This window comes from Berghia stephanieae, chromosome 3 (assembly GCF_034508935.2).
Source record: "Berghia stephanieae isolate SIO BIC M18660-M18661 chromosome 3, UCSD_Bste_1.3, whole genome shotgun sequence".
In the NCBI taxonomy this organism is placed as follows: Eukaryota; Metazoa; Mollusca; class Gastropoda; order Nudibranchia; family Aeolidiidae; genus Berghia; species Berghia stephanieae.
The window spans coordinates 61,514,504-61,526,035 of record NC_088362.1 but is presented as its reverse complement, the minus strand read 5'-3'; the positions used below and the strand labels follow the sequence as shown (position 1 = coordinate 61,526,035).

Below are 11,532 nucleotides of genomic sequence, written 5' to 3'. Positions count from 1 at the left end.
AGTATAATTCAAATGCATAAATATGTCTAGCCATGACCATAACTAGGCCATGCTCTATGCGGTTAAATTTATGACCTATTCCAGCAATCTGGTAATACATCAGAGTTAATTATATGAAGGAAGTCGAACGACAATCACAGTGATTTAGAATAAGACAAGCCACGATTGAGTAATTTATTTTCGCTTAATCAAAACATAAAGTTAAGCGTTAAATACAATATTAACTACACTACGTTTTCAATTGTACATTGTACATTAAGGGCAGATTCTGACTGTAACCTTGGAATACATATGCATTCTTAAATGAGCCAATCAGATGGAGAGAAAGATAAAGTGAATAAATGTGACACGTATATACGTGAACAATTAAAACAAAAAAAAAAAAACGACAAAAGCGGACACTTTTGTTTTGTGTTGTTCCCTTATATATAAATCACATTAACTCACTTTATCTTTCTCTCCATCTTAGATGCATTCTTCTTTACAAATTATGGCTTTTATAATCTGTTCTGGGTCTTGGGCTAGAGTGATATACTTCATGGCATCCATTGTTGTTCTCCCAGGCTAGGTTCTTTCAACTGCTTCATGTTTTATAAGACTGGAACAGTAAGAAAAATAGTGCCAAACGTCATTCATAGGCGTATCGTATCTGTTTTGTGCGTTGAACACTGTTTTCTCTTTACTTGCCTTTGTTTGAACTCGAATCAATTTCGGACTTAAAATGATCCATGCCCGTTTGGCGCCTTGTCTTCCTTTGGATGACCTTTCACGGGATAATCTTTAGCGAAGTGGTCTTGAAGTCCACACAGAAAACAGGCGCTTGATAAGTGGGAATTGGAGTGCACGCCAAGCGCCTCTGCGTAACTTCCAAGACTTGGTTTTGGAGTGCAATGAGAGTGTTCGTGTACTGTTACCATCTCTTTGAACATTGCCTCAACTCTCATCTCAGTTTTCTGCTGTGCACCAGCCGTCTTGATGCTTGTGTTACGAGTCAGTGCTCTAACTTAGCAACAATCTTCCGACTCATCAGATTCAAACCCATATTCTTTATCATGCACATTCATTGAATAGAAGATTCTATTACCGCACTAAGTTCCCAAGAGTACTTGGTCTATCCCTTCGTGAACGCCATCGAACTAGCTGAGAGTTTATGTTGAAAAGTTTATGTGTTCTCAGCACGTGGTCCATCGTGGTGCACTCCTGACATGTGACATATTGGGCTGCCTTTACGTCATATAACCCAGTCATAAAATGAGATACAACTTGTGACTCTGAATTGTGATGGGACTGTCCAGGAAATGCTGAAGCGACAAGTCCAATAACTTGTCAATTTCACCCTGTGGAGTACTGTTGAATTGTATTAAGGTTGCATGGTGCAGCTGTCGACCGCGAAATCATGTACATATTGTATGTCTGTAAATATTGTCTGTCGACTGATAGATTCGTGAGAGATAATTAGCTGCTTTCCCCTCCAGGGCTAAGCCCATGAAAAATAGTTTGTCGCGATGTTGAATATTATGATAATTCAGAAAGTTCTGAAAATTATATTCAAACGTATCCCATTTTTCTGTCCGGTCAAAAGAGATTGATTTAGGCAGCTGTACCTTGGATGGGGGGTAGCATGAATGAGCCTCCACTGCTCTATATCTGTATTGTTCAGTGCGATTCCAATTCTCAGGTGGGGCTTCGCAATAATACATGTATCTAGTCTCATTCCTCACGGCACCAAACGAACGAACATTTAGCTGAAAATCCAAAAGTAATTAAATCTCGTCCCTCGACGATTATCTGCCCCTGATTGACCTCATTGTGCTACCTGTAAGAGCACATTTGACTGAACGATGTGCCAATTTTATTGATGTCTTTAATCACGCAGACTTTGAGATTGCGTTATGTTAAGGAATTGTTTTAGATGTGAACAAAACGAGATAAAATCATATTTTGTTATGATAACAAACTCATAACAATCATTTGTGCCGTTGATCGTTAAACCATAGATAAGTTTAGACATAAAAATTGTAAGAAGACTATAAAAATTTAAGTTTTGTTAAGTGAAGCATTTAAATAATGTCACTGTACACCAAATATATTTTTGGCGTAAAAGAAAGACAAGAGAACTCAGATTATAGTGAAATAAATTTGTCACCAAAGCCAAGTTACATGCCTGTAAAGTTGAATAACATCCATTCTTCACGAATCTACCAGTGCAAGTAAGCTAGTATAGCGGAGTGTAGTGTTATCTCATATCGATAGTAAATGATCACTGAATCCAAAATAGTTAATAATAATTTGTTAAGAGAGTTGCTTTTTAATACTCTTAACACAGTGAAAAGTATAGTGGCATGAATGAGTTAATAATGCTTTCGACCAGCAATGTCGTCAGATATTTCAGTTTCGGCTGTCGTGAAAATTCAATGTTTATTTAATTATAAATAAACAATATTACCGATGAACGGTTTCAAGAGTCTATCGCATAATCAACCGAGCATAATAAAGAAAACTGTTCTATATAGTACTTTGCTTTCTATTTAAAATCATCCCTCGTGTTAGTGTCGATCATTATGATGCAATGCTTGTCTTTGATAAGCGTTTTACATTCGACATTCTTTCCATATATTACTTTAGCACCCGAGAGATTCGAGTTTCTTTTTGATTTACATGGACAAATAGTTGTCACTAAGAGCCACTAAGTCCATGAGTCGGAGTGAATCCTTGTTTATTTAGTATTACGGTAGAAATCACAAGTTACCCTCTCAATCGGACACTAGTCTATCGGTGGTGCTGGGTTTGAGGGTTTGGGCCAGAAATAATCTCCAAATCACCGGTAATGCATATAGTATAGAAATATGTCATGGTGTCCTTGAAAACAACATTTACGACCTACGAAATTAAGATATTTTCTTCTGAAATCACCGGTTTGTGCTAACATTACATTTAACAAACCATCAACTTTCTATACAAACCTATTTCCAATAACTTTAACATTATTTTTTAACGAGTTAATCCGTGCTTGTGAGTGTAAGTGTGGGTGTGTGTCTGTGTGTGTGTGTGTGTGTGTGTGTGTGTGTGTGTGCGTGTGCGTGCGTGATTATGAGAAAGAGAATGGAGGGATGGAGTAAACATATCATTGAGAAATACTTTTTTTCTGAAATTAAATGTCTCTTCAAATGATATGGTAGATGCAACATGTACATATAAAAAGTAGTCAAAGAAGTATTGGTAGTTTTAGTGGTGTTACTAAAACGGTAGTAGTATTGGAGGGTGGTGGTGGTGATGGTGATGGTGGTAGTGGCAGTTGGAGTAGCAGTAGCAGCAGCAGCAGCAGCAGTAGTAGTAGTAGTAGTAGTAGTAGTAGTAGTAGTAGTAGTAGTAGTAGTAGTAGTAGTAGTAGTAGTAGTAGTAGTACGAGGGCTCTTTCATAATTAACCGAAAAATGCCTGTAAAATCAGCGTTTTTTATGCTATCAACAAAATTCTTGCACGTGTTCATACCTTGACTCGTCTTTCATTTCTCTACGTAACAGCCAAGTCTGTCGACACACTTCTGCCAACGCCGCACCATGGAATAGATACCCTCTCGGAAGAAATTTCCGTCAAGGTTTTGTAGCCATTTCCGCACATGGTCAACAAGCTCTTCATCGACATCAAAGCGCTTTCCTGCCAGCTCACGTTTCAGTGGCCCAAAGAGGTGATAATCAGATGGTGCGAGGTCTGGACTGTGTGGTGGGTGTGGCAAAATCTCCCATCCATATTTCTCTAGCCAACCTTGCGTCACTCGTGCTGTTTGGGGTGTAGCGTTGTCGTGTTGCAAAATGACCCCGTTGGTCAACTGCCCTGGGCGCTTTCTGCGAATGGCCTCCCTAAGCTTGTCAGTACCTTGCAGCATTGATTGTTTCTCCAGGTTGTAAGGTTTCGAACAGAATAACACCACGACTGTCCCAGAAAACAGTTCCCATTATTTTCTTTGCTGACCGCATGACTTTGAATTTCTTCGCGACAGGTGAGGATGGATGTTTCCATGTCATCGAATCTTGCTTTGTTTCTGGGGTGCAATGGTGCAACCAAGTCTCATCACCGGTGACTATGCTGTCAAGAAAAGTCACATCGTACCCTAGAAAGTCTCCGCCGGCGTTGGCAGTATGCCCGTGAACCCTGCGTGAGCTCTTGCTTCTTCTCAAAAGTTCCCTACAGATGTCCAATCTTTGTTCTTTATGATTGTCTGTCTGTTGCATTATTTCTATGTATTATTACTATTAGTATATGATCTTATGATTTCTAATGGTCTAGGAGAAACAACTGTGTAATAATGTCTCTCTACAATACTTTGTTGGTTATTTCCCTTGAACCAAGGGCATTCACTCTTATGATAAATAACCGGGTGTTTACATTTCACTTTTACTGTTGATTCCTTCCTTCTGAAATTCACTCACGATGTCTCCATGTTAATATGTTGTTCTTTGAGTTTGAATAAAACCATAGTTACAAAAATATCCTGTGTCATCCTAAATTATGTAAAACTTAACAGGTTATGAGCCCAGTGCCAACAACAGCAGGTATGCAAGATTAGTTTTCGATGGGGATGAGCAGAAGTATGAACAATGGGAGATGAAGTTTCTGAGCTACCTCAGGCTACAGAAACTGAAAGATGTGATCCTTGTGGGTGAAGGGGAAGATGTAGACTTTGAAAAGAATGCAGATGCTTATGCTGAGTTGATTCAATTCCTGGACGACAAAAGCTTGTCTTTAGTCATGAGAGATGCAGCTGATGACGGCCGAAAAGCCCTCAGGATTTTGCGGGGGTACTATGCCAGCTCAAGCACTCCAAGAGTGATTTCTTTATACACTGAATTGACATCATTAGCCAAGAGTCCTACTGAAAGTGTAACAGAGTACTTAATTAGGACAGAGACAGCAGCATCTGCTTTACGAAATGCAGATAAACAGGTTTCTGATAGTTTACTAGTCGCAATGGTATTGAAAGGGCTACCTAACTCATACCAAGCTTTTGTAGCTGTTGTCACCCAATCAGAGAAGAAACCGACGTTCAGTGATTTCAAAGTAGCTCTGCGAAGCTTTGAGGAAACAGAAAAATCAAGAGGAATCTCTACAACTTCAGAAGATTCAGTTTTAAAGTACAAGGCGACGGCTAGGCCCAACTATGCGTCTAAAATGAAACAACAAAATCCTTCGAAAGAAATACTTTGTTTCAACTGTGGTCAGCATGGACATTTTAAAAGAGACTGTCCAGTCAATAAAACTAAAGCTAATAGACTGTGGTGCAGTTTTTGTCGCAAAGATAACCACACTGACAAAACGTGTCGATCGCGAAAGAAAACCTCAACGACCAATAACACGCAGGCACATGCAGCCTTCCAACCTGATGGAAATGAATATAATTTTGCATTTAAGGTGAATGAACATTTCTATGCATTAAATGTGAATAAGAAAGAGAATCTTCTTGTGGATTGTGGTGCAACGTCGCAAATTTTCAACGACTTAACAAAGTTTACCAAATTTGAACAAATCTTCAACCCGAGTGAACATTTTATCGAGCTCGCAAATGGCGACCGAGCAAATAACCTAGCTCTTAAAAGAGGACATGTGGAAGTAACAATGGTTGACGACGAAGGCAACAAGTGTAGTGGACAACTTCGCAATGTTCTTTATGTTCCTACATTCCCTCAGAACATTTTTTCAGTTCAAGCAGCTGCTGATAATGGAGCAAGTGTGCATTTCAGACAAAATTCTGCAGAATTAATGGACAAAAGTGGCAGAAAATTTGACATTCATAGGCATGGCAGATTGTATTATCTCCACATTTGTAACAATATAGTAGTTTCAGAAAGTGATACACAAACTGATGTTAATGTTAAACAAACTGTGCATGATGTGAATTACACTTTAGATTTACAAGACTGGCATAAAATTCTTGGCCACTGTAACTTTGAAGATGTTAAGAAACTTGAACAAGTGGTTGATGGTATGAATGTAAATAAAACAAATGGTGAGAATGAGAAAGCTGAATGTGAGATTTGTCTTGAGGGGAAAATGACTAACGTTAAAAATAAAACTCCACGCATTCGCTCAGAAGTCCCACTACAGTTGATCCATACTCATTTGGCTGGTCCAATTACTCCAACCTCTAGAGAAGGTTTCAAATATGCTTTGGCATTTACCGATGATTTTTCCGGAATGTCCTTTGTGTACTTTCTTAAACAAAAAAGTGACACAGTCTCAGCAACTATGAGATTTTTGGCGGATTTGAGCCCTTATGGGATAGTGAAATGTGAATTTCAGTTGTTGATGCAAGAGAATAAAATAAGGCATGAAACCTCTGCTCCTTATTCTCTACACCAGAACGGTGTCGCTGAACGGAATTGGAGAACCATTTTTGAAATGGGTAGATGTCTTTTGTTAGAGGCTAAACTAGGTAAAGAAATGTGGCCATATGCTATCCACACAGCTACATACACCCGTAACAGATGTTACAATAATCGTCTTGGGGATACTCCTTATCATACATTTACTGGCAGAAGACCAAACTTGTCAAATATGAGACCATTTGGTAGTGAGTGTTATACATATGTACAAAATAAACAGAAACTTGATGCCAGAGGCACAAGGGGAATATTTGTGGGCTACGACAGGAATAGTCCTGCTTATTTAGTTTATTTCCCAAACACTGGAAAGGTGCATAGACACAGGATTGTGAAATATCTGTCCTCCAAAAACAGCGATCATGAAAGAGAGAAATCTTTCACTCACTTTCCAAATGATGAAAATGACGATGAACTAGAACTTAGACCTAGACAAGAAAATGAAGAAATAGAACTAGATGAAAAAAGCACCCCAATTGTAGTTGTTGACAAAAGAAAGGGAAATTCACATTATCCTAGGCGGGAAACTAAACCACCAAAGTACTTAGATGATTATGAAACTTGTTATAGAACAATTGTTGATTATGATAATGATGTACATGTTGATAATGATAATGCAAATGTTGATTATTGTTACAAAATGTTGTACTGTATTCCCAAAAAATATAAAGAAGCAATTGAATCCCCAGCTTCTGACTTCTGGAAGGAAGCTATGACAGAAGAAATTAATGCCTTGAAGGAAAATAAAACATTTACTTTAACAGAGCTTCCAGAAGGCAGAAATGCAGTGGGGGGACGTTGGGTATACACAATGAAAGAAGACTCAAAAGGCTCAAAGTCATACAAAGCTAGATATGTAGCTAAAGGTTATTGCCAGATTAAGGGTATTGATTACACTGAAACTTTTGCACCAACTGCAAACATTACATCAATTCGAATATTGATGCAACTTGCTTGTCAGTACGGCTTGATTTTAAACCAAATGGATGTAAAATCCGCATATCTGAATGCCCCAATTGATGCAGAAATATACATGGAGCAACCAGAAGGCTTTGAAATCAAAGATTCAAAAGACAACAAACTAGTTTATAAATTGAAAAAGTCTTTGTATGGTCTCAAGCAGTCAGGGAGAAATTGGAACAACCTGCTGCATACTCTTCTACTTGAAAATAAGTTTGTGCAGAGCCAGTCTGATCACTGTGTGTACACCAAGTTCACTGAAAATGAAACTGTCATTATTATAGCATGGGTTGATGACCTTGTTATTGCTGCAAATAATGTAAATGTCATGTCTGATACTAAGAAAGTTCTTAAAGACAGATTTAAGATGAAAGATTTGGGGAATCTATCCTATTTCCTGGGTATACAATTTGAGCAAGGGAAAGGATATGTGAAAATGAACCAGAAAAGATACACTCAGAAATTCTGGAAAGGTTAGATATGACTAATTGCAAACCAAGAGCAAATCCCTCTGAACAAAAATTTGAGTGGTCAAATGATAGTGATCCAATAGATGAAAGAAAATACAGGGAGGCTGTTGGTAGCTTGATTTATCTTATGAAATGCACTAGGCCTGACATCTGCTGGATAGTTACAAAACTTTCTCAACATTTGTCCAGACCATTGGCATGCCATTGGGTGACAGTCAAACATGTATTTAGGTATTTGAAGGGAACCATTGACTATGAATTAACTTACAGAAGAAGTATTGACAACCTTTCTTTGTTAGGGTATAGTGATGCCGATTGGGCTTCAAGTCCTGATGATAGGCGAAGCACTTCAGGTTATTGTTTTGGTCTGACATCTAATGGAGCTTTAGTTTCTTGGAAATCTAGGAGACAACCCAGTGTTGCTTTGTCCTCATGTGAGGCAGAGTACATGGCTCTTGCACTTGCAGTACAAGAAAGCCTTTACTTAGACCAATTGTTGAAAGACATTGACAGAGAATATCAATCAGGCAATGTTTTGATTTTTGAAGACAATCAGGGAACAATCGCTTTAGCGAACAATCCAATGAACAGACAAAGATCTAAACACATAGACATAAAATTCCATTTTATTCGCACAGAACTAAGGAATGGAAAGTTTACTTTAAAGTACTGCCCTACTGCAGACATGTTGGCAGATATTATGACAAAGCCTTCAACTAAATTTCAATTGCAGAAATTCAAATCCTTGATTTTTGGCTAAAATATGGTGATAGCCTTGAAAATTGTTTTGGATGTATTATTTTGACACATAATAATGTGAATACTTGTGTTGATGAGACACACATACATGTATTATGATTCTTGATTTACTTTTATTGTTATATCAAACAACTTAATAATGTTACATGAATATGAGTCTTATGATTTTGTTTCTATCTGACATACAAAATTATTAGGGAATGTTTTGCACTTTTAATTTCCTTTTGAAAATTAATATGGACTTGACTTGTAACATTATAACTACATGTATAAGAATTTGAAAATTTGTGAGAATCTCAATTAGAATTTCTTCAGTAAGTAACTTGTTTTATTTACTCAATTGATAAACCATCATTTATATATTATAATGGATTAATGTACGTTAAAAGTTTTAAATTTCAATTAGAATCATTAGATCAAGTGGGGGTGTTGAATTATTTCTATGTATTATTACTATTAGTATATGATCTTATGATTTCTAATGGTCTAGGAGAAACAACTGTGTAATAATGTCTCTCTACAATACTTTGTTGGTTATTTCCCTTGAACCAAGGGCATTCACTCTTATGATAAATAACCGGGTGTTTACATTTCACGTTTACTGTTGATTCCTTCCTATGAAATTCACTCACGATGTCTCCATGTTAATAAGTTGTTCTTTGGGTTTGAATAAAACCATAGTTACAAAAATATCCTGTGTCATCCTAAATTATGTCAAACTTAACACTGTCAATTGCTTAGGAACCCATCTTGCGCTGACTTTTCTGTAGCCAAGTTCATCAAATACAATTCTATGGGCAGAAGTTTCCGAAATTTCAAGACTGCTTGCGATTTCATGAAGTTTCAACCTCCTGTCTTGACGAATAAGCTCATCAACTCGCTTCACATTGTCTTCTGACGTCGCAGTTATCGAACGCCCTCTCCATTCCCTGTCTGTCAAGTCGGAATGGCCGGCTTCAAACAAATTACACCAGTGATAGACTTGTGTACGGCTTATAACATGCTCACCATATACACTCTGAAGTTCTTTATGAATTTCGGTAAAATTCAGACTTTTGGCGTTCAAAAAACGTATGACAGCTCTGATTTCCTCCTTTGACCAAGTTTCAAGGTGGGCCGCCATCTTTAAAATCGTCTAGAAATTCATTGTGCAAAATGATGCACTTCATAATTTCTGGGAATATCCGTAAGGAAATAAGGAATATCATGTCGTTTACAGAATTAAAAAATCTCCACTGGTTGCTGAGCAATGGGCATTTTTCGGTTATTTCGTAGTAGTAGTAGTAGTAGTAGTAGTAGTAGTAGTAGTAGTAGTAGTAGTAGTAGTAGTAGTAGTAGTAGTAGTAGTAGTAGCAGCAGCTGCAGCAGTGGTAGTAGTAGTAGTAGTAGTAGTAGTAGTAGTAGTAGGAGGAGGAGGAGGAGGGGGAGGAGGAGGAGTAGTAGTAGTAGTAGTAGGAGTAGTAGTAGTAGTAGTAGTAGTAGTAGTAGTAGTAGTAGTAGTAGGCGTAAAAAATGACCTTTGGAAAGGAATTGTGGGAACAGTTGACAAATAGGATATAAAACAGAGTGGTTTTGATTCTACTCTACATTCTATTCTGCATTCAATTTCACGATGAGCTGCACTTTCCTAATATGACTGGCGTATGTTGTGAGTATTTTATCTAAACGCAAAGCATCAATTGGTGGAAACTTTTAGATAGTTCTACAATACGGAGCAAATTATAGCTAAATTGAACGAAGTTGACGTCACTCAGGTCTTTGACATCGTTTTTTTTTTTTTCTCCATCCATGTTTATGAGTAATTATCACAGAACTGTATTAACCAGTCTACAGATAGTAGTATGCGCTTAGCTAAGAAGCTCATAATATTGCCATCCGGAAGTATAACGGACCAACACACAAAACTGTGTGTATCCATGAACGTTTTTAGTCAGGTTAATACAGTTCAGTGAGCATTACTCATAAACGCGGATGGAAAAAAAAAACAATAACAAAGATCTGAATGACGTCATCTTCGAACTATCTATAGATAGCATGCGCTTGGCTAAGAAGCTCATAACTTTGCCGTCCGGAAGTATAACGGACCAACACACAAAACTATGTGTATCCATGAACTTTTATAGTCGGGTTAAAACAGTTCAGTGAGCATTACTCATAAACGCGGATACAATAACAAAGGCCTGAGTGACGTCATCTTCGAACTATCTATAGATAGTATGCAGATGACGTCACTCAGGCCTTTGTTATTGTTTTTGCCATCCGCGTTTGTGAGTTGTTCTCACTAAACTGTATTAACCTGACTATAAACGTTCATGGTTACACAGAGTTTGTGTGTTGGTCCTTATACTTCCGGATGGCAACTGTATTAACCTGACTATAAACGTTCATGGTTACACAGAGTTTGTGTGTTGGTCCTTATACTTCCGGATGGCAATGTTGTGAACTCCTTGGCCAAGCGCATTCTATCTATAAACGTTCAAGGTTATACATAATTTTGTGTGTTGGTCCGTTATATTTCCGGATGGCAATGTTGTGTGTGTTATTTTAGCCAAGCACACATCATCTATAGATGGCATGAGCTTGGCTAAGAAGCTCACAACATTGCCATCCTGAATACAACGGACTAACACACAAAACTATGTGTAATCTTGAATGTATTTAGTCTGGTCAATACAGTTTAGTGAGCATTACTCATAAACGCGGATGGCAAAAAACAATAACAAAGACCTGAGTGACGTCATCTTTGAACTATCTATAGAAGGAGGTTCAGGTCACTCAGTTCTTTGTTATTTTTTTTAGACAGCTTCAATATGACTGGTGTATGATGTGAGTATTATACCTAAACGCATAGCCTCAATTGGATTCAGTAGTCTGATGTTACGACGCGCGGCAACGGCAGCCATCTTGGTTCTAAACAAAGAAAATCATTACTTTTTATTCTTCATGCTGGCTAGAAGTTTTCATGTG

General features: G+C 37.7%; 1 pseudogene; it reads left to right on the top strand.

The window, feature by feature from the left end:
• Window positions 1-7,816: 7,816 nt before the first annotated feature.
• Window positions 7,817-8,566, top strand: LOC144969306 (uncharacterized; annotated as a pseudogene).
• The last annotated feature ends 2,966 nt before the right edge of the window (window positions 8,567-11,532 follow it).